The following is a 24,264-nucleotide window of genomic DNA, read 5'->3' as shown; positions in this document are numbered from 1 at the left end:
TCCAGAGAAGTGTTGAAATGCAAAAGATAGCATCTCCTATGCCTGAGTATAGTTCTGGTTAAGCTCAATACTAGAGGACTAAATCCTCTTAAATAACCCAATTCAATCTCCAATGATCGACCAACTCCTCTTCTTGAATGATATTACATTATTTGCACATTACATTCTTTGACCATGACCTCTAATAACAACCATGATGATCTATAATGAGATCTTACATCTATTTATATAAACCCTCGATCATAAACAATTAGGTTAGCCAGTAGACAATAAACCTATTACATAATTACAAACCATGTCGGCCTTAGACCAAACAAATAATATCAACACTCAAGACATCCCATAAATACATTAATAGGTCCTATCCACACGTTGCATTAAAGTCGGTCCATAACCTAGATCAACCGAGACCAAGTATAGGTCCACATGCCACAACAATTATTTCCATCCGCCAAGTCTCAAACATGATGAACAACAACATCCTAAAACTCCACTAGAAGCTGCACCAACACCACTTATGCAATTCATCAAAGATCTCCACCAAAAGCTATACTAGTGAAACCCTCACTAGAACCAGAAACCGATCATATATGCAAGCAGGATATCAACCGATCTCCAGACCAAAACCAACTGACCAAATATGAGTATAAGTATCATGAACAAGCCAGTTCCATCACTAGACTATATTGGAGCCTACCAGATCATGCCAAATCCGAGTTAACCAGAAACCAATCAACCTACCGAGACCAGAAGGGTGCCGGTAAAGCATCCAAACAGCTAGTGTTGGAATCAGTGACAAAACATCAATGCAACACATAATCGATTCCACCAGATAAAAAATAGATCAAGATAATGAATTCCTTAATTCTTATTTAACAAATTAACAGAACTGAGACAACTCTGACAATGAAAGCAGAAAATTAGTTACAACATATACTAGAATCATATGATTGGACATATCCATACAATAGATAAAGATGAATGTGAAGGAGCACTATTTTGCAACCTAGCTTCCTTAACACCATCTTGATGGGTTCCTTAAAAGGTGTGTAAGTCCGATTTGGCTTGTTTGCAGTGTACCTACTTTTAGGTACATATTAGTCTCAAATTAACTCCATTTTAGGATAAGCATAGCCACACATGGACGGTGTGGATAGTATTTTCTGATTTTTGTATTTATGTTTCTTTTGTCTCAGAACATTCACTCTGGTTGTTCATGGTTTTTGTCTCAAACCAAGTATCATGTGCATCAAATATAGAAATATTAGTAGTCCAAATTCATAAGGAGCAACCTCAAACCTATCAAGGGTAGCTTGCAATTAGACAGGGGCAACAAAATCAACAATAACTTTAAGACCCCCCCCGAGAATAGTAGCAAAATATTGGCAAATTTTTTGGTACCCGTAGAAATCAAATATAATGATTATTGGCAAATTTTTTGTACCTGTGGAAATAAAAAATTATTATTAATGGTGAATTGTTGGCGAAGCATTTTTTCCCGTATGTTAGAGAAACATATTAGTGCTGACGATTTTGCCTTGTAATGCAATAAATGTAGTAGATATATTGGCGAATTCAGACATGTTTTAATGTGAAAGGTTGTTTTTACTGGCGAATTCAGACATGTTCTAATGCGAAAGGTTGTTTTTACTAGCAATTTACACTACTGCACAAAACCAATCCATGACATTTAGTGGTGATATTTTTTTATTTGTAAATGAGTATTTTATTATACATATCAATAAAGTTTACATAATTATCATAGTTTCGGCCAAAATTGGGGCCTCCAAAAATTCCCATGGTCCTATACCACAAAACCACCCGTATACAACACATAGAGCCAAGCCTTTCTTTACAAGAAAAATAGAACCCATCCCACTAATCCATTTCCCCATTCCATGCGCCAATCCTAAATATAGAGGTCTACATGGAAAAATGTAGAGAAAAACCTCTCATGCCCAAGACAAAAGAGGAGACCAAGAAGTTACATCACCACGGTCAACTACCTTCACCAAAAAGTCACCACCACATGACACGCCTCGCTTGGAAATGCCACTGCTGCCCTTAATCCGCCACTCCACCGTCCTTTGTAGCCAAAAGAAAAAATGTTACATTATACCACCTTTATGCTTCCCTTTGGACGACCTCATCCATGTGTAGCCTTTTTTTTGCAGAGGTAATCCTCGATGGCATCAAGGCCTTCACTCGTAGCCGCCCTATGCACTTTCGAATTGTCATGCACACTCCAAAGGATAAAAGGATGAATAGAGCTAGAGGGGTCCCCTTGGCCTTCACCAATTTGGAACTAGTCCTCATCACAAGCAAGCAAACCCATCCCCATCTGCACCCTGACCAGGATATCTTCCAGGCCACCTCTCCATTCTTCACGAACATAAGAAGTGACAACCCACCTTGCCTCTGACACTCTACCTAATTCTAGACACCATGCTAAGAAGAGTGATGAAATTTCCACTTTTAATCTGTAACAACCCTCCACCGCAAGATAGTCATGACCCAGGACGATTGAAACATTGTGGATGAAGTCATCATCCTTAAAGAAAAAAATGTTTTTCAGTCTGTCATGACTGACCTCCCCTCAAAACGGATCAATTTGTACAGAACTACAAAAGGAGAAGTTGGTCAACATTTTTCTTACAACAACAATCACCACTATAACTATCTATTTTTACTTGATTTTGCAATTGAAATCCAAAAGGTTTTATAGCCAACAAGATAACAACAATTAAGTTGGCACATGAGTAATCTAAAGCCAAATATTTTCTATTTATTAAATTATGACATCTGAGTAAGTGGTATTAATTTCAAAACCTTAAGCCAACGATGTTACATAGATCATATTTCAATCAAATTAGTTGACGTGACTATAGTGTTATTTGATATGACTACTTTATTCTTTGCTATGTGAGACATTGTTCCCAATTCGCGCTTTCGCTATATTACAGTTGTGCCAACTGATTATTTGATTTGACTAATGTAGATACAAATCAACAATATCAATTAATATGTTAATATTTTTATACTAATGTTTTATACCCTTAGGCTCCTATCCGCGAGCGATGTCCCCTATGCATGTAACTTAACCCTTGGATTTTACATGTGTGAAGTGGCTTTTAATTTTTCGGTGCGAATGTCTGAAGAAACCATATTCATTCTCAAAATCACCGAAATTGAGACACATGTTAGTGTTAATGTAGATATAGATCAACAATATTAGCTAATGCATTTATATCAGCTAATATGTTAATATTGTTATACTAATATTTTATACCCTTAGGCTCCTAGCCATGAGCGATGTCCCCTATGCATGTAACTTAACCCTTGGATTTTGCATGTGTGCAAAGTGGATTTTAATTTTTTGGTGTGAATGTCTGAAGAAACCATATTCATTCTCAAAATCAACGGAATCGAGACATGTGTTAGTGTTAATGTAGATATAGATCAATAATATCAACTAATGTGTTTATATCAGCTTATGCATTTATAATAATGTTTTATATCCTTGGGCTCCTAGTCGCAAACGATGTCCTCTATGCATGTAACTTAACCCTTGGATTTTGCATGTGCGCGAAGTGGCTTTTAATTTTTTGGTGCGAATGTCTGAATAAACCATATTCATTCTCAAAATCACTGGAATCGAGACACGTGTTAGTGTTATTTTTTTATTTCCTAATGCGTGAATATTTTTATACTTATCTTTAATACTAAGCAGTTCATGGATTCACAAAGTAAGCTAATGTATTAATATTGTTAATATTAAGATTATGTTGGTACTCAAATCAACAAGTTCCTATACTCTAGAGAAATAGCCACCGATTCACGGTTAAGAAATAGGACTGGATTTGGCCATTTAACAAAGTGTAGCGCCTTGACTACAACTTTCTACTCTTTAGGGTCTACAGGACCTAGGTGGGTATCCCTATGACAATATCACTTTGATATTTTTACTCTCTTGACAAGACAATGTACTTTAAGCAGATGTTTCAATGAAAATATACCAAGGAAAGACCGAAAAACCTCGTACACTTGGCTCAGACCTTAGTTTATGTCACCTTTTGGTACATTGAAACTTGTTCAAATGTATACTACTTCTAAAATTAATCCTAATACTGAAAAAATAGATTTTAATGATTGGTTGATTCTGAAACTTAGAAAACATGACCAGTGCTTATCTTCTAGGGAATATAGAGTCAAAACAAGACAATAACACTTACAACAATGTGTATTTTAGCTTTTGGAACTGAGATCATTGAACATCAATGTCTTGCATAAACATTCAACTTAACAAAAACACTCTTAACTTATCTCATACTAATTCATAAAATGTTGTTGTATTGTTGATAGAATTTAATCCACTTGCTATAAATGAAACCTATCAAAATATACACATTATCACTTGGAAAATACAAGCTTAAACACTCTTAGAATTTAAAACTAATGCAACACATAAACACAATATGAGACCAAAACAAAGATTTTATTCTTTATTGATCTTCAAAATGGCATAAGTATATTCACAAAAGTTGTAGTACAATATTCCTACAAAAGTATGTCCTTCTATTACTGTAAAAAATTTCTAAGTACATGCAATCACAAAATTGTTAAAATAGTACTCAAGACCCTGAATTCCCTTTTATAACACAAGGGAGAAAAACAAGCATCAAGCCAATGAGCACAGATTATAAAACCCTAACTAGGAAAAGATACATCAAAAGTTGTCCTTGCTAGTGGCGTGGCACTCTCCTTGTTAGTCACTCATTTCTTGTTGCTTGAGATGTCATTATCGGAAGTAGCAAGCCTGCAAGGAACGGTTAGTGGTGGTCCACCTCCTGTCGTTCTTATCAGGTCCAAAAAGTGGCTTGAGGATGCTTTTTGCGGCTACCTTGGGAACTGAGATGATGGTGGTTGAAGGTTGTTAGCAGCCTTCCAAAAATAGCTCTGCCAATCCAAAACTGCAGGGAGACAAAAAGGCAAAAATCAAGGACTAGTCTTCCTCCTCTTCTAGGCCTTACTGAAGGACAACACAAAACTTGGTGTACCATTCCTCCATATTATTGATAGGCCATTCAAATGTTCTTAGGCCCTGTAGCCTATTCATCATAATCGTAGTTGCCTAGGGTGGGACCCCTACTGCCTCCACAACAAACCTGTGATAAAGTCCATCAATATCCATGATTCTATCCAAAATTGTACCATAAGAGGTCTCCTTATTCGAATAAGATTTTGAGGCTTCTAGAACCCTTGAAATAGCCCATTCAAACTCTACACACCAGGAGACCAAGTCTTTAATATGTTGCATGGGTGTCAAAATTGATGGGATATCCCATCATTACAATCCTTTGAGTGATTCAAATCTGTCAATCATTGTCTTCTTCTCCTTCTCAATAACATGGATTTCATTAATCAACTAATTATAGTTTTTCCATGTGACTTGAATTTATTTTGCTTCACTCTCTTTGCTTTGTGATGTTGCTTAGAGAATCTCCTTTAATTGTTTCCCCTTGGGAGACCAAGCAACTCTAATAGGCTGAAAGAATGAAATAATGGAATCTAAATCATTGTCAATCTTTGTTAGAGAAGAATAATTAGTATGGACTTCTTGTAATTTATCTATAACTCTATTAGCTACTTTTAAAATTGAATCTCTTCTGATTTCAATGTATTTCTTTGAAGCTTCCTCTTAAGATTCTTGTAGTTCCCTTGTAGCCTTCTCTAACTCCTCATGCCTATTCCTTCTGGGGTTCCTGCCTCAACTTTAATCAATTTTTCTTTTAATTTACAATTTTTCAGCGAATAATAAATTATAGCTATGATTAAGCTTGGAAAAACCATCCCTAAGAACAATGTTCTTTGCTTCAAGATCTTGCACTACTATTTGAGAAAATTGGGATGCATGGGAAGTCATAGATACAACCTCTCCTACTGTGGTGTCATTGGATATCATCAAAATTGCCTCTCCCCTTTGTTTCTCTAACCCAAAAGGAACAATTGTCTTATTGACATTGGACCCCCTAGCCCATATTGCAAAGGCTTTGATATCTACATTTATCCCGAACCCATAGTTTTCATATTCTTTTACATATCAGGGATCATTTTGCCTAACAACTTGGTCTAACAAAAATAACTTTTGATGATCCCATCCTGGGACCAGCAACATGCAACTTTTGGCAAACAACTCTCTAGCCTCCTCTAGGGTGCACTAAATATTATTTGGATCAACATTTATTTCTTCCCCCTCAACTGCATTCCTCACCTTTTCTCTGAGCCAAAAATATTTGAATTAAGGAGAATTCACAAAATTGTCATCAGACATGAATTCCCTTGAAGAAACCATCCTCTCATCATCCACCTTGCTCATAGGGATAACATTTTCATCAAGCTACTTAGTTGGTTCATCGTCATGGAAAAATCCTCTAGGAGGGGAAGGAGGGGGCACACTGGGGTCATCTGTCTTAGGGATATCTACAAAATCTGAGAACTTGGCCTTTCCCTTCTTGACTTTTCTTATCTCCCCTACCACTGGCCCCTTGTCCTTGGCGGCTGATCTAGAGGCTTTAGGTTCTCCCTCTCCCTTGATGACTACTCCCTTTTTATAAAATTTAGGGACATCAATAACAGACCACTCATCTAATTTATGTCCCTGTTCCTTGGCCTCTTTTCTCTTGATCACTCCCTGGATGATTTCATCTACATTTCGGAGAAGGATGATCATCTTGGCAATATCTAATTGGAACTCTAACCTGATTATCCCTTTGAAGTTCTCATCCTCTTCCATCCCCTCCTTTTCTATTTTCTTCATCATCTCCCATTTCTTCTTTCTCTGCTTTGCTTCTCCAAGTAGGGCATTCCTTAGCATTTCTTCCATTTCATAGAACTGATGGTGGTAGTTTTTTTCTTTGAGTTTGTTAAGCCTCAAATCCCCTATATACCCCTCAGGGTCATAATTCCTAGAAATGGCTACCTTGAACCTGTAATTCCTAACCAAGAAATCTTGGAGCTTCTCTAAGTTGTCACAACCAATAAGAAATTCCCTGTAACTGGTGGCCTTGGGGAGATGCTTCCCCTTCCTATCTGGGATTTGATCCTTGTCAACCCACATCATCTACCACATGAATTCCCAAAATGCAACCCTAGGAGATATAAAAATGGGTAGCCTGTGAGGAGCCTTTTCAAAACCATAGCACCTAATAATGGTGCAATCCTCATAGAAGAAGAAATCTCCAAAATTGTGGTTGTAAGCCCCTTCTAGATATTGTACATTATCATCTTTGCAAGCCCTTATTCTCAACACCTTAATAATTTATGCAGGAAACCTTGGGATTACAACAATCAGCATGTCTAAGACCTTCTTAACAAAACAATCAAAGAATATGCAGTAATCACCAAAATGGGAGCCTTTGTCCCACACTTTTATCCACCTCTAAACTAGTCATGGTAACCCTGTTTGAGGATCTAGCATTCTGATATTCAGCTTTGGGGACCACACTGACCTATTCTGAAACAAAACAAGATGACACACCAAAGAATAATGCTTGAAATCTAAATAAGCTTCCTCATTCTTTTCCTTCATTAGGTCTTCATACAGCTTGGTATGCAAGATGGTTGCAAAATATAAAATCTCATTGGTGTCTAGATGTTGGATGGACATTTCTAGCATCATGTAGTCTACCGACATCAAATTAAGCTCACAATATTCCCCCAAGACCCGACACAAGGCATAGTAGGTCCTCACAAAATAGGTCTCAAACTTTTCAAGAGGGAAAGGTTCACTTTCAGAGGGGAAGATGTAATTGGGAGTGAACTTGGAGAGCTTCCTCAAAAACATTGGAAGGTACTCCCTCCTAATTCTGCTCCCGTTCTTCTCATATAGTCTCAATAGAGCCCCTTTGTTTGTCCCTTTAATGGCTGACCCATCTAGCCCAAAGCATTCCGTTATAGCTTTCTGAGAAGTATCCAAAATGACCTATCATTGCAGGTTTTTTACAGTATGGCTTGGGGGATCAAATTTCTTAGCCAATTCCCTGATTGACATTGGCTCAATAAATACATTTGGGACCACCAACTTCCCTATTTTTTAGCTTCCATGGGCTATAGATTGGGCTTGGTTGGTCTCTATTCCCATAGAAAGGGTGGAAGACATCCCACCCTCTATGTCCAATGATAGCATCTCTACATCCATCCCCTAAAACTCCCCATTTTATTCTGAAAGACTCTAGTGCACTTGAACCAAGGAAGAGGTCTAGTAAATCCTCACTCAGGACCTAGGTTACTCTAATTTAATTCCTAACCAGCTCTTCCAATTTTATCACTATCTCTTTCTCCACCTTAGTAGCTATTTTGGGAGGTTCAGTTGGTGTTAATTATTCCTCCTGTGGCTATGGAGTCTCTTTTGCAATAGGAGCAAACTCAACTTTCTTCTTAGGAGGGGTTCTCTTCTTCACCTCCTTCTTTTTGGGTGTTTCTTTAGCCTTTTCTTTAGGCTTCTTAGTTGCCTTCTCTACAACTTCTTCCTTTTCAACCTTAGCAGGGGCTTGTTGAACAGGTGCTTCCTCAGCAGAAACTCCAGCCTCCCCATCCTTCTTGGATTTCCTCTTCTTGGGGGTGGACTTTCTGGTAGTTTTTGGGGTCGGGGCTTCCTCCTTTGACTCTTCAAACACTACAATTGTCACATTCTTTGGCTCCCTCTTCCTCTTGGTTTGCTTCAAGGGAGCACTGGCTTCAGCCTCCTCAATTTGGGTAGGAGCTGCTTTAGGGTTAGACTTAGGGTTTGATTCTACAACTGGGGCACCTTAAAGCTCTTTAAGTGGGGCTATCATGCTTAATGGAATGATAGGGGTAATTTTAGGGACATTTGAGCTAGAACCAACCTCTTAGGCTTTCTTAGGGATTTTGTTTTTCTCAATGGGGGAGGCCATGATGAAATTGTAGAGAATAGGAAAAAAAGTAGGGATCTAAAAACACTAGCAACTCACACAGACAATCCTACCAAATTCACACAAAGGGCACTTGATTTTTACTTGTTGGTTTGTTGCTTGCACTTGATCACCTTAAGACTACTTGAATTCACTTTTTCTTCACTCTGCAACTACTTTTTTATTGCCTAAATTCTTGGTGAAGACAAATGCAACAAAGTTTCTTCTTTTATTGTGACACCATTAATTCCTTCGTGCGCAACAAAGTGGTCGTTGGCTTCGAAAGTTTGAATTTCAACCATTGATGATCATCTGGATGGCCACGATTAATCCTTGACTCCCTATAACTGATGAGTTGGTGCCTTTCTATTTATCCTTTGGCCACCTTTGCTTTTTTACATCATGTCAATCGCCACGTGGGGTAATAAAATCTTTGAGATCATCGTGTTTCCTTATCATGGGCGTCACTACTCCACTTTACTTACTACTCCAGGGCAATTTTTCATTATTTCTGGCTTTGTTTCTTATCCCAAGGCTCCTTTCTGTGTTTATCACATCTCTCTGAGATAAAAATTACTTTGGAATTCATTCTTCTCTTATCCCAGAGAAAAGCTTTCCCCTCCTTTATTTATTCTCACTGAAACCCGAAGTCAAGTCGCCCCTATACCTTGTGTCTCTCGGGATAACTTTTGGCCTATTGTCCTTTGTTATCTTTATCATGGAGCCTCAAATGATGCATCTCCTAGCCCCCCAAGATAAGCCTTCCTTTGTATTTTTCCTTTCTTCCATATCCTGGGCCATTTCCTTTTAGTCTTCGTGACCCTCTAGGATAAGATTTTCTCTGCATATCCACTTCTTTTCTTATCCTGGGCCCCAGCCGCTATAAGCATATTCTCACTAAAACCCAAAGACTATGTGAGGCCTCACCTCAACTCAGTCTGACATTTCAGTGGTTTTTATATTGAGACTATTATAGATACTTTATTTTGATGCATTTTGGAATTTAGAACTTATATGATTTCAGGATTTGGATAACATTGCTATATATTGATGATTTATTTATATGCTTTATGAGATAGAACACTACATGATTTTTGAATAAGATGAAATTGCGGTGATAAATGTCATTATTGAATTTGTAGGACTTTACTATGATAATAGAATTATGATGTATGTTTAAGTTTATGAGAATTAGGATGAATTGTTTATGTGAAATTGCTTGGATAAAAGATGTATTTAATTTGTTCAGATGTAAATGGTATGCAAGTGATGATGTGTATTATTATTTCTATGAATTATATTATATGTGGATATTTGAAAGTTACTAATGTGTAAATTGAGATGCGTAGGAAGTTATCCATGTGACCATGAAAATATTACGGAGAACCAAATCTAGACCTATGTATGTTCGTAAGCCAGGGTTTGTCTATTTGGAGAGACAACACCCCGTTTGTGTTGTATTTTATTCATAACAGTATATGATGCATGTGTGTTAAGTGTTATTTAATTGATTTGTGTAAAATCCACAAGAGACGATTTCATGTATTAAATTGTAAAAGTGTTTTCTTTGTGTTCAACTATAGATTTTTCAATTAATGTAACGTGATGTCATAAATACCTTGGGTAAAGAATCTTTGGGATGGTCAACATAGGTTTGACCCGAAAATAAACTTCAGAGGGGTTTAAAAAGGGTTAAATGAACACCTAGGGGTGTTTAATAGGGTTTCCTAAAGCCCCATAAGGTATACCTAAGGGTTAGGGATAATTTAAGGCAAGTTTCTACTCCCAAGTGACCTTTTAGACACCCTAAAAATTGACATTTCTGAGTTGTGCGAAAATTAAAATTAGAAGATTGAACCTAGTTGTAAACTTTCCTTTTTGAATGAGAGTTCCCTTTCCCATTCTATCTTACCTTCCTCTTTAGTTTTTAGAAACTTGTGAGAACTCTCACAATGGGCTTCTTAAGCAAGAATTAGAAAATTTGTGGATAGTTACCCACTCTCCATTTTTGGAGACGAGAAATTTTGAAAAGAATAGAATAGATTTCAAATAGAGAATTTTGGCTAAGGGTAGGAGGAGAAGAACCGTGGAATTGGGCAGCTCATCCTCAACAAAACTAACCTACCTTTGGGAAGATTAAGGTTGGTTGTATTCTTCTTAAAATGGCTTCTTTTTGCATGTGTTTGAAAGTATGTTGGTGTAAAAGATTTTGCTTCCTTGTATGTCCTTTTGGGAATTTCATTTGGTATTTTGTATTATATTTTGTATGTGTTTTTGGGAGTCATCAAGACCTCTTACTCTTGGGAGAGAGGAGGATCTTGTGGGTGGTAGAAGTGACAACCCTCGAGTGAGAGAATCTCGTTATGAGAACGATCACAAGGGATTTTTGTGTGACCCTTGCTGCATGGCCTATTTGTGCAATAGGGGTCATAAGGAGGGAAATAAGGCTTGAATGCCTTGGGGGGCATAAGGAATAAGGGGTTGCAATTCTTGATGTATTTGGTGTGCCATGAGGTGGCTACATGTTTTCCATACTTGCAGTTCTCCTCAGGGTACTGGTGCACTACCACCCTTCAAAAGGTCATCACCAAAGTGTGGTGCAGTGTAGCCAGGATGGGAGTGTGTTTGAATTTGTCTGCATTATGTCCCCTTTGTGTTTGCATGTTTTTTTCTCGTCTAGGGCTTGGTTCTCCGAGCTCGGGGGTGGCTACCAGTTAGCCTAGGCTGGGAGGTGAGCACTCCATGGTCATAGTTTTGATTTACATTGCAGGATTGTCAAAAGAAAAGAGTAGGACAAGTGGAAGGTTGCAGGAGTTATTGGTTGTAGGAAATATTTTTGTAAATGTAATTTTTATTTGAAAAAAAAAAGGGATCCTCATTTATTGGAAATGAGAGACCCATTGTATAGTGATAAAAGTGTTATCTTGAAATACGTTTTCTTAAAAAAAAGTTGTATTATTTTAGTATGCTATTTATTGCATAAAGGAATTGTGCATTTATAAATTTAGAATTTTTCCAAAGTTCAAAATGTTATATCTAATGTGTTTTTATTAATTGCAAAGCAAGAAAGTTATTTAATTCTTATGCATTCAAAATAAAATAAAATTAAAAAGGAAATAATTAGATTAGTGTTGCATGTATATTATAGGCTGCATATAAATCATTTAAATTCTGTTTTCTATAAATGCACTTTAGAATAGAATAGTTTCTGGAAAATTATCTTTTCATTTATTTCAGAAATTAGTATCTAGATAGATAGTTTATCTAGTAAATGTAAAATTTTAACTTGTTAAATTTGCTGTGTGAAATTAACTATGATTAGTCAGTTACTTTATGCCTAGGATAAATCAAATCTGTCTTTTTATTAATTGCTGAAGGTTTTTGCAAAGTCTGTAAATTTATTTATTTCAAAAATGATAATCACAATTCTAATATAGTCTTTATTAAATAAAATCTAGATTATTTAGTTGCTGGTAAAACTATTGAATCTAGTCATGTATATAGCAGAAGGAATAAATAAAATACCTGTATAATTATTGCTTAGGAAAAAAATATGCCCTTACTGTAAATGAATTAGGAAAGTATTAATCCATTTTTTTTTATATATATCTAAAATCAGAATAATGATCACCCAAAAGATAATGTATTTATGCTTGCATGAATATAAAATGGCTATGAATATATATATACATACATACATACATACATACATATGTATGTATGTATGTATGTATGTATGTATGTATTTATGTATGTATATATATATGTATATATGTATATATATGTATATATATGTATATGTATATATATATATATATATGTATATGTATATATATATATATATATGTATATGTATATATATATATATATATATAAAAGATATAATTATATTTTTAAAAATATATATATATATATATATAACAATTTAAATTTTGTTTTAAATATAAAAAAAAAAAAAAAAAATATAATTTTTTTGTTGGGCTCGGCCCCTGCGGTTACCCCATAGGGTGGCCCTTCTGCACAGTGGGCGCAAGCTCCCCAGTGGCGGCCACAGTCGACATTGTGGGCCGCAACCCACAGTGGAAGGCCTCAGCCTTCACTGTGGGCGGTGACCCACAGCGACGGTGCCGCCGTCTCTGTGGGGAGCAAGCCCCCCCATCGGCCGCCTCTGCCATTTTCGGTCGCCTCTACCATTTTCGCCGCCGCCCAAGTTGCATTCCTCCTCCGCCATGGCCATCGCCCGGGGTTATCAATTTGGCCTTATGAAAAAAAAGAGTTAATAAAAAAATAATAATAGTATAAAACCCTAGCCTGGGTAGGGTTAGGGTAATGAGATTTGAATTAAAAAAAGATTTTAATCTTGGGAAGATTTTATAATGCAAACCCATAACTAGGGTTTGCATGGTTTGGTCTAAATAGATTTAGAAAGAAAATATTACATTGTTTAAATAATTAGTTTTCAATATATGTGTTTATATAAATAGTTGTAATTATTTATATACACATATATGTAATTTAGAAGTAGAAAGTTGTAGTTAAAGAATAAAGAATTTCTATAAGATTAAATATTGATTTAATGGAGATTATTTTTGGAATAAATAAAAGCAAGTGGGCTTAATCATACCTTAGTTAAATTATTTTGAGCACATCATAAGTATGGATTAAATTGAATTAAATAGAGGGAGTAAGTTTTAGTTTAAAATTTTAAGTAGTAATAAATGACTTAATTAAATAGTTGAAATATTTTAATTTAAGCAGAATATTATTATTTTTCAGTGTATTAAATTAACGTTGGGGAAACTAAAATATGTGGCAATATTACTTATCTAAAGGGACTAAAATGAAGATTGGAATAATTTTATTGAGAATCTAAAAGCTAATTATGACTATTGGAAATTATAGTACCCTTGTCGAGCAATTTAGATCTTTGGATTTAATTTAATCTATTGGAATAAGTTGAAGAGATAAGATAATAATTAATTTGGTATTACTCTTTTGATTTGAATAATTATTTGTTTACTTTTGTTAATGGAATAAAGTTAACTCTAAACTTAGTTAAGACAACACATGTAGAGTATTACAAATTAGTTAAATTGATGTTCTAAGTTATGGTTTTTTTTTTTTTAAAATTATCCCATTCTTGCCCTAAATTTTGGGCATGACAGACTAACTTTGTGTATGCCTTTTCCCTCCAGGATAGTTTTTGCTTAGATTTCCTTTATACTATTATCCCGAGACCACTTGGAATGCTTTGCTACCCGCTCTAAGGCAAATTCTCCTTGCCTTTTGCTTCATATTTTTACCCCAAGTGCTGCTTCCCTTTCCTCTTGGACCCTCCGGGATAAAATTTCCCTATGTATTTTCTTATCCTGGAGCACATTTTGTGATCTTAAAAAACTACCTGGGGCAAGGAAAGCACTCTCCATCTCTTTGTAAAATTATCTCGGGACCTTTTGGAACTAGCTGGAAACTTCCCCGAGGAAATTTTGATTCATTGACTTGATTCTTTGGAGGTTTCCTCAGGATAACTTTTATCCCTTCATGATCCTTTGCTAAGATTTATCTCGAACAACCCTTGGATGTTGCCCTCTGCTCCCCAGGATAACTTTTCCTTATGTTTTCATTATCTTTGTTATCCCGAGTGATTCATTTCTAACCCTTAGGATGTTGTGAGGCAATTTCTTGCAACCTTCCTCTTTGATTTTTTATCCCGGAGTAGACTATCTCATCTAATTTTCACCTCTGGAGTAAAATTTCTTCACCGATTCAATTGATTTCGTTATCCCGAAGCATGAACAACCTCAAGTAGTCACCAGTGAGGAGGGACCTCAAAGAGATCAATCCAGACCAGTTAGCAAGAGTAACACAATGGAAACACAAAGATATGATGGAGGTAATGCAGAACAAATTATTTTATTTCATGAAAATTGATTACAACCAACCAGTAACAACTGGGTTACAGCATAACCGACTCACAAGCCTACTAGAACATTCTCAAAGTATAGAATAGGTCATAATCGAGACCTTTAATCTTAAGATCTATCTTCTACGCACAGTCTCACTACTTGATTCTTTGATTGATTACATTCTAATGTGCAATTACAATTATATATACAATCCAAAGGATCCGGTTGGCCCAAAAAGGGATCGAAACCCGAAGAGAAAGACCTAACATGTAAAATCAACAAGGTCGGCCTCCACCAAGATATTCCTCCGGAAAATCCAAATCATGAAGTGTAGATCGCAGGAAAAGGTCGGGCACACACCAAGGAACATCAAAATCAATGTCCAAGGCTCCGCAAGCTTTGGAAGGGGTTTTGATAGATCACCAAAATAGGTCCAAGCAACCAGTAACAAGAAACTGTCAAGTAAATCCATAGCGATAAGTTGCCAAAAAATGATCCAAATGCGATGCGGTCTAGAAATAAGAAAGGTGATAAAGTCTTCAAGTAGAATCCAGCTCCATAGGATCCAGTGAGCCAAAACTAGGACACACAGAAAGAAAAGTTGAAACTGCAAATAGAAATCAAAATAGAAAGAAAATGTTTTTGGTTGATGCAAGATTGGTATGAACCGGGGATGCTCCTGCATCACAACCAGAGCCACTTTACTAAAGGCCCAAAATATGCATGTGGAAAAACCTAAGGTTCTAAGACCGTGGGGTAGGGTCATTCCTAGGGACCTAATGAATTTTGAGACATAATGAAAGATTATAACTACGACAAAGGGTTTCAAGGGTAACCGACCTGACAGGAGACTCTAACACTTATTGACTTAATCAATAATCTTATACATTTATGAATGTATATGATTATATAATGTATGTAATCTTTTATTTCTTGTTCTTTTGTTCTCTCTTTTTTTTTTTTTTCATTTATAATTATACATATTAATGATTATAAATGTTTGTTTGTAGATACATGCATACATATATAATATATAATTGCATGTATATAACACACACACACACACACACACATTTGTATTTGTTTTTTTTCCTTTTTTGCCTTTTTTCATTCTTATATACATTACATAATCTTATACATTCATGAATGTATATGATTATATAAATGTAAGCATTCTTTTGTATATTGTTATTTTTCTTTTATTTTATCTTTTATCTAATTATAACCTTATTTACATGTTATTTATTATGTAATTGTTTGTTTCTTATGTTATTTCTTATTTCTTATCATGAGATCAATCGCTCAATCAAAAAATTTCAACAATTTCACGGTCAATCTCCCGAGGGGGCAAACAATCAGGATTTTTATCTCAATCAAATGAATTATCGAGACTTGATTTAATATTTAAAACAATGGTGTCTCAACATCATTTCAAAGAGGGGCAAAATGTATACACATAAAATTGGCTATGAGCATTTAAATAAATATTTTATATTTATTTAATAATTATTCTTCTATTAAATAGTTAATTTGAAAAGATTAATTTATTTAATTCATTTCATGTCCTTCTATTAATTAATTTGAAACATTTTATTAATTAATTTTTTATATCCTTTTCTTCTAATAAATTAATTAAATATCTAATATTTAATTACTCCTCTATCTACTATCCTATAGTCTCATTAATTAAATAGTTTCTTAATTATTTAATCCTTTTTCCAACTCACCTTTCCATCTCCTCTTCATCTTTCCTTTTCCAAATCATCCATCATGTGGCTAAATTAATTCAACAAAATAAAATCATTTATTAGCCACTTATCTCCAACTTCCAAAATAAATGAAATATTGTGTACGTACACATATTTCCTAACTTTCTTCTATATTCTCTCCAACATCCCTATATCTTAGGAGGACTTGAGTCCACTTGTCCTCTCATTCCTACATCTTCTCCAACTATCCTATATCCTCTCAAGTCTTCAACTCATTCAAGGTGAGATGAGTGACACTTGTCTTCTCTTTCTCCCTTTCTCTCAACCTTCAACTTCTTGCTCATAGCCATCCAATTTGCAAGATTCAATCATGACCGTTGGTCACTACCACCTAAGCTCATGCACTCAAAAATCTATAAAAAGAGGTCTCCTAAGCCATTTTGAAACTAATAGCTAATCTTATAGTCATTCTAGGAGTCTTTATCTTGCATTCGTGAGTTTAAGTTTGAAGCAATTAGCAATTTTAGAATTATTATCATAGCTTAATATCATGTTAGCTTAAATCATTTTCATATGCATATCATAGTATTAGTTAACTACTAGTCCACTCTTCATATGCCATCTTGGAAGCTACCAATACTTGTCTGAGAGCAAATTATGTGTAACTAGGAATAGTGGAGTTAGGACACAATGAGGTGTAAATAATGGAAGGTATAATATTATTTATTTCATGTTACTTCATTGGTTGAAGTTAAGTTTCTTGTAGCTTTCATCTTTATATTTTATGATGGACTAATAAGTTTCAGGACATTTCTTTGGAGTTCAACTTTAACCTCAACATTTTTGGTGCCCACCGTGGAGCTGAGGCCTCACACATATCCTTCTAATATCCTATCTAATTCACGTAAAAATCAATTTAATGCATTTTTAATCCAATTTCACGCTTGTGTAAAATTTGGCAGTGCATTCATCTAATAGGTTAGCATGTTTGCAACGCAGGTTAGCACTTTTGTAACATAGGTTAGCACTTTTGTAACGCAAGTTAGCACTTTTGAAATGCAAGTTAGCACTTTTCAAATGCAGGTTAGCACTTTTGAAACACAGGTTAGTGCTTTTGTAATGCAGGTTAGCACTTTTATAATACAGGTTAGTGTTTTTGTAATGTAGGTTAGCACTTTTGTAAACGCAGGTTAGCGCTTCTGTAATGCAGGTTAGCACTTTTGTAAACGCAGGTTAGTGCTTTTGTAATATAGGTTAGCACTTTTGTTATTCAGTCAGGCATATGCTCTGCCCTGCTAAACATATGTTCTGTCTTGTCTAACATGTGCTATACCCTGTCAAACATGTAATTTGCAAAGGTAAATTTTCATAATTTTTCAACTAACATACTTTTGCAGGTTCTTCCGTCCAAGACCAAATTTTTGAAAAATTACTGATTTATCTTCATGCAGGGTTCATTTTGAGCAAATTTCATGCATTTCCTCACTTAGATAAATTAAGGGTTTTTCAAGTAAAACATCATATCTTGTTCATCTAGCTAAACTAGGAGGATAATCAATAGCATGCAACTTCCATTTGAGTGTTTTCCTTAAAGTAGTTGCACATAGATTCTTAGAAGGCTTAAAAATAAACCTTTGTCGTTTGTGTCTGTTGAAGTAGTAGGCAAGTATGCTCTCACCTTCATACGGTGATCAGAAAAACATACCTACTTTTTTATGTGTAATCTTTAGAGGGCCTTCCTTCCCAAGCTTCCTTGAGGGGGCTAGTGAGAGGGGAACGACCCAAGTGGAAATGGGTTAATACCAAGTCCTTCTGATCCAATCTAAATAAATTATGTCTATGATGAAATCCATAGACAACATGTGTTGATTAGTTCATACCAACACTATGTTTCCCTATAAACCCTATGGAGCATAACCTCTATAGGTTGGGAACCTTCTGTATTTACAAGTGTAAAGTGTCCCATGTATGGCCACATGACTGGAAGCCCTTGCTAAAAACTATTTATAGCTAGCTGCCAAAATCCTTCTAGTTGTTGGCGCAGGAGGTCGGACCTCTGAAGTAGATCACACACATACGGTTCTTAGTAGAGATATGAAGTTTTTCATGGGGATTTTTCATGGAAACTGGTGCTTGTCAACCCCGAAGAAGTGAGTTTCAAGGGTGGAGCCAGTGGGGTCAAGCACCTAAATATCCACTCTGAATAGCATAGCCTCAGGGGAAACCCCATGTGAGATTCAACAATTATTGTCTCGGCCTACCATAGGATTTGTTCTTGCTTGTGCATTTTGTTTTTCAAATCATTATGTCTTTTGTGCCTGCAAAAACCTCCCTAAAAAATGGTCAAAAACTTGAAAAATCATCAGTCCGAATTGAGAAAAAAACTATAACTGATCTTCAAACTAGTTAGATAATCAGGTTACCAATCCAATAGGCTATTTCTAAAGGTTTTCATAAGCATAAAACATTCAACAAGTTAGTGATTCAACCATCTTAAGTGCAAAAATCAACATCATTATCAATTTCTCATCGGGATATATCAAATCATTTATCACAAAACTTGATCATATCAATCTTTGTTCATTATATTGGATATATCATTTCTATTTGAACCTAGGTTATATTAAAATAAAATATTACACTCACATTGGAATCAAATAAACTTTTAAACCATCATATGCTTATATGACTTTTAAATATCGCCTTAAGAAAAGAAAACTCAGTTATAAGGCTACTCTGAAGAGGATAAGACTCTTGCATATCAATTGCAAAATCTTGTTAAAACATAGGACAATCCTACACTATTTTTGTCACTATTTACATGGTTACAAGAAAGAATTTGATGGAAAACTTTTGCAATAATGTGCCTTTCAACAACAAGACGCTTTATCACAACGCACTAATAACAATGGTAAAATCAACAAAGCTTATCTTCCTAAACCAATAATCACTTATTGAGTTGTATTTAGAAGGTCAAAACTTGGGAAGTTTTCAAATCAATCACATGCTAGTTTGGACTAGAGGTCAATATAAGCAATTCAGAAAACAACAAAAACAAATAGAAGAAGAAAATTCAATGTTTCAAACTTTTGGATACACAGATGTTGATTAAGAACCGGTCAATAACACCATTAGAGACTTTGAACAAGATGACAAATTTGACAAACTAATGGAAAAGTTATTGGAGAAACAAAAGGAAAAATACCTTCTAATGTTGGCAAAATCAGGAGCTAAATTGCCACAAGACTTTAACATAGAAACTTTGAAACAAGATGCAGAGACAAGTAACAATCAAAACATTGATGATCCAAATAACGAGGATATAAATCGAGTAAATCATGAGGGAAAAAAAAAGGAGATAAAACAAGGAAAAAGACCTAGTGCTAAAAACCATTTCAAGGCAACACTAGATCAATCAAGAGGAAAAATAAAGGACGTATCTGACGGTGAAAACCTCTTTGAGGCACCAGAAGATGGAAAGTTTGACACCCTTCCTGCATATTTTGAGGAGAGATCTATTATTTTTATAGAGCCAACAAAACAATAAACATTGGTATATCAAAGGACCCCAAAGTCCTTCATCCTGCTGCATCATTATCATATGAAGAGATGAAAGAATACATAGAATTCTTCAAACAAAGATAGATAAATTATGTGTGGTCCTATGTAGACAAGCCAAGACTTGATGCAGATCTTATCATGCATCATCTCAATGTGGATCCAAAAGAAATGTGCATTTGGAGTAACCTCTGGAAAAATTCTTTGGTACATTATATCAACTTGTGGAATTGAAGTAGATCCAGAAAAAGTCAAAGCTATCATAGAAATCGAGTCACCTAGAAACATAAGTCATTTGTGTTCTCTACAAGGGAGATTGCAATCAATGAAAAGATTTGTCTCTCAATTAGCAGATGGATGCCATCCATTCACTCATCTTTTACACAAGAATGTTCTATTCAAATGGGATTAGAAGTGTGAAGAAGATTTTATGCTAATCAAAGAATATTTGATGAATCCTCTAGTACTTGTATCACCAATCAAAGGGAAACCATTGTTACTTTACATATTAGCAACAAATGTATCACTAGGAGCTCTCTTAGCACAACATGATGAAGGGAAAGAAAGAGTAGTGTATTACATCAATAGAACACTTGTAAGCTATGAATTGAACTATACATCAGTTGAGAAGACATGCCTAGCAGTTGTATTTGCAACTCAAAAATTGCAACATTATATGTTGTCTCATTCTGTAAAATTGATAGCAAAAATAGATCCACTAAAGTATTTGTTGAGCAAGTCAACTTTGACAGGCAAACTGGAAAAGTGGGTTATGGTACTAAGTGAGTTTGATATAGAATATGTTGATCGAAAATCTATCAAACGAACGGTCATTGTTGATCAGTTGGCTAAAGCACCCTTACAAGACGACACATCCTTGCACATCAAATTTCCTGATGTAGACATTTTGACAATAAGCATAAAATTTTGGAAGTTGTACTTTGATGGCTTCTATATACAATATGAATCAGGTGTTGGAATCTTGATCATCACACCTCAAGGACACACAATTCCAAAATCATATAGACTATGGTTTCCACACACAAACAATACTGTAGAATATGAAGCATTGGTTATTGGGCTCAAAATGGCTATTGAATGGAACATCAAGGAATTGCATGTTTATGGTGATTCACAGCTTATAATCAACCAAATAAATGATGATTATCAAACTAAGGATGACAATCTCATGCCTTAAAAATAGCTAGTTGAAGAATTCAAAGAGCATTTTGAAGAAATAACATTTACTTAGATCCCAAGAAATGAGAACAAAGCAGTAGATGCAATGGCTACAATAGCATGTCTTTTGCAAAATCAAGAAAATCAACAACGTTATAAATTCTTGGTGGAAGATATCTTGAATCCTACCATTTAATCCCAAAATAACCACATGATTTTTCATATATCTAGAATCGATCAATCCTTATACAACCAAACTTATCGATACCTAAAGGAGAATATCCTTCCTCCTAACCTATCCCGCAATTAGAGAAGAAGCTTTATCCGTTAGTCATCCCGCTATACTATCATTGTTGATATCTTATATAGATGAGGTCTAGATAGAACTCTACTAAGATGTCTTGAATAAGAAGAATCTAAGAAAGTTCTTAATGAAATCCATGAAGGTATTTGTGGCACACACTCAAGTGGTTTAAAGCTGGCTAATAAACTTATTCGCTTGGGTTACTATTGGCCTACCATGGAGAGAGATTCATTTACATATGTAAATAGATGCAAAAAATATCAAATCCATGGGAATATCATCCATGCACCAACACAAGAACCGCATCCGTTGGCAGGTTCATGGCCATTCTCCCAATGGGGTCTTGACTTGGTAGGTAAGATAAACCCTTCATCTTCTAATGGACATAAGTTCATTCTGACTCCTTTGGAGTATTTTACTAAATGGATTGAAGAAGTGCCTTTTACATAAGTGATAGGAAAACAAATATCATCATTCATCCTGAATTATATAATCTGTCGCTATGGAGTCCCTATGACCATTATCACTGATAATGGGAGGCCATTTAAGAATCAAGATGTGAAGGAACTATGTGAGCAATTTCATATTCAGCATAGGTTTTCTACCCCATGTTATCCACAGGGAAATGGTCAAGCTAAGGCATCAAATAAAACAATCTTAAAGATCCTGAAGAAAACAAACAATGAAGCTAGTAAAGACTGGCATATTCAGCTAAATCCTGCTCTTTGGGCATATTGAACCAACATTGACACACCAATGGGGGTAACCCCATATTGCTTAGTCTATGGATCAGAAGCCATACTACTAGTAAAAGTAGAGATACCTTCACTACGAGTGTCCTTGAAAGGTCTTATACTAGAAGAAGAACAGAGAGTCTCTAAAATTTAAGAACTTGAGATGATTCAAGAACGTCGCCAAAATGCTATAGATCATTTGAAGGCATATCAACGGAGAATGGCAGGAATTTATAATCACAGAGGTAAGCCACACATTTTTCAAATTGGAGATCTAGTTCTAAGGGAGAATCCAATGAATCAGCAAGATCAAGAAAAGAAGGGAATATGTGAACCGAACTGGTTAGGTCATTTTGTTATAGTACAAGCATATGTTGGCTTCATGATGATTGTAATATATTCATATGTTGTCATTGATGAAACACATACACACACATGTTTATATTGTCTATCGGTATAACTTCAAATTGTTTATACTTTAGTTGGTATGCTAGAGGTTATACTAAGAGGTTTATCTTTAACCGGTACTTTGTGTCAACTGGTATATGCATAGAAAGCAACCAGTGAATACACATTAGTCAACATCAAGATGAAGATCAAGAAGAGATTATATCAGGAGATTCAAGGACAATGGTTCATATATTTAACCCCAGTCAGTATTAATTATTCTAATCGGTATTTGTTGATTCTATGATGAGTTACTACCACCGACTGCTTAGCAGTATTTTTGTGATGAGTTATGATCACCTGTCTAGATACACTACACCTAGGAAATTGTGTTATGATTTCTTTAGGCCAACATAAAATCATACTATCTATATATTGACATCACAATGAATTATTTTTTAAAAAGATGAGAAAGAAAGTGCTATGTTGTGTGCAAAAGTCAAAAAAGTTAAGTTGCAGAGTATGCAAAAGAGTAGTGTTGAATATTCTTAGAAGGATCTGATCAAGCAAGTATTGTGCTACTCAAACATATCAAACCAATCCCATTGTTTTCTAACATTTACAGCAAAATCAAATCCCCTAACCGAGTAAGCTCTAACAAGCTTCAATGTATAAATCCTCTAATAGGGCTATTCATTAGTTTGGATTCAGAAATCCTCCACCTAGGTTACTCCTAACAGGGTATAAGCTTCTAATCAAGCTTTGGGATCTCTAACAAGTTTCGCTCCTAGCAAAGCACTTTGTATACCTTAACCGATCAGTTATCTATTACTGCAAATAGTTAACTTGTGAGTTCCATATCACCATGGTTTTTACCTATTTGGGTTTTCCACATATAAACACTTGTGCTATGGTGGATGTTTTACTTATTGTGGATGTTGTTATATCATTTTGGATTGTATGCATTGTGTTTAAAATTTTTGTTAAGTTCATCTACCAGTTAGTGTTTGAAGTAGTTCTATTTTTGGTGTCACTGATTCACCCCCCCTCTTAGTGCTTTTCAAGTTCATCAATTGGTATTAGAGCCTAACTTCTTTGAAGCCTAATTGTTTAGAAGGGAACCTTGAAACCACCATGGGGGACATGAGCTACTTTGAGATGGCTAGAGAGCTAGAAGCTAGCAGAAATGAGCTTGAAACCCTTAGGTTCAAACTGAAAGCTTCACAAGTCAAAAGGAGACAGCTAACTGAACAACTGTTACAAATATCCAATAATAGTTTTTCAGATGAGGCCAATATTGATGCTTTAGCAGAGGAATTTGAAAAGTTAAACGATGATAAACTAAAACTGAGGAGAGAGCTAGAAGGTCTCACTATCCGCATGAGTCAGGAACTAGAAGCTAGAAGAGCTACTGAAGATCTTATCAAGGAAAGAGATCAAGAGATTTCCAAGATCAAGTGGAAAAATGTCACTATGCATGAGCATTTGGTTGCTGAAAGAGAAGAAAAGGAGAACCTACAGCTAGATCTTGAACTTGCATCATCTCTAAGAGAGAAC

The sequence above is a fragment of the Cryptomeria japonica genome, chromosome 2 (assembly GCF_030272615.1).
Source record: "Cryptomeria japonica chromosome 2, Sugi_1.0, whole genome shotgun sequence".
NCBI classification, from domain to species: Eukaryota; Viridiplantae; Streptophyta; class Pinopsida; order Cupressales; family Cupressaceae; genus Cryptomeria; species Cryptomeria japonica.
The sequence above is the reverse complement of the archived record's forward strand: the minus strand, read 5'-3'. Positions refer to the sequence as shown.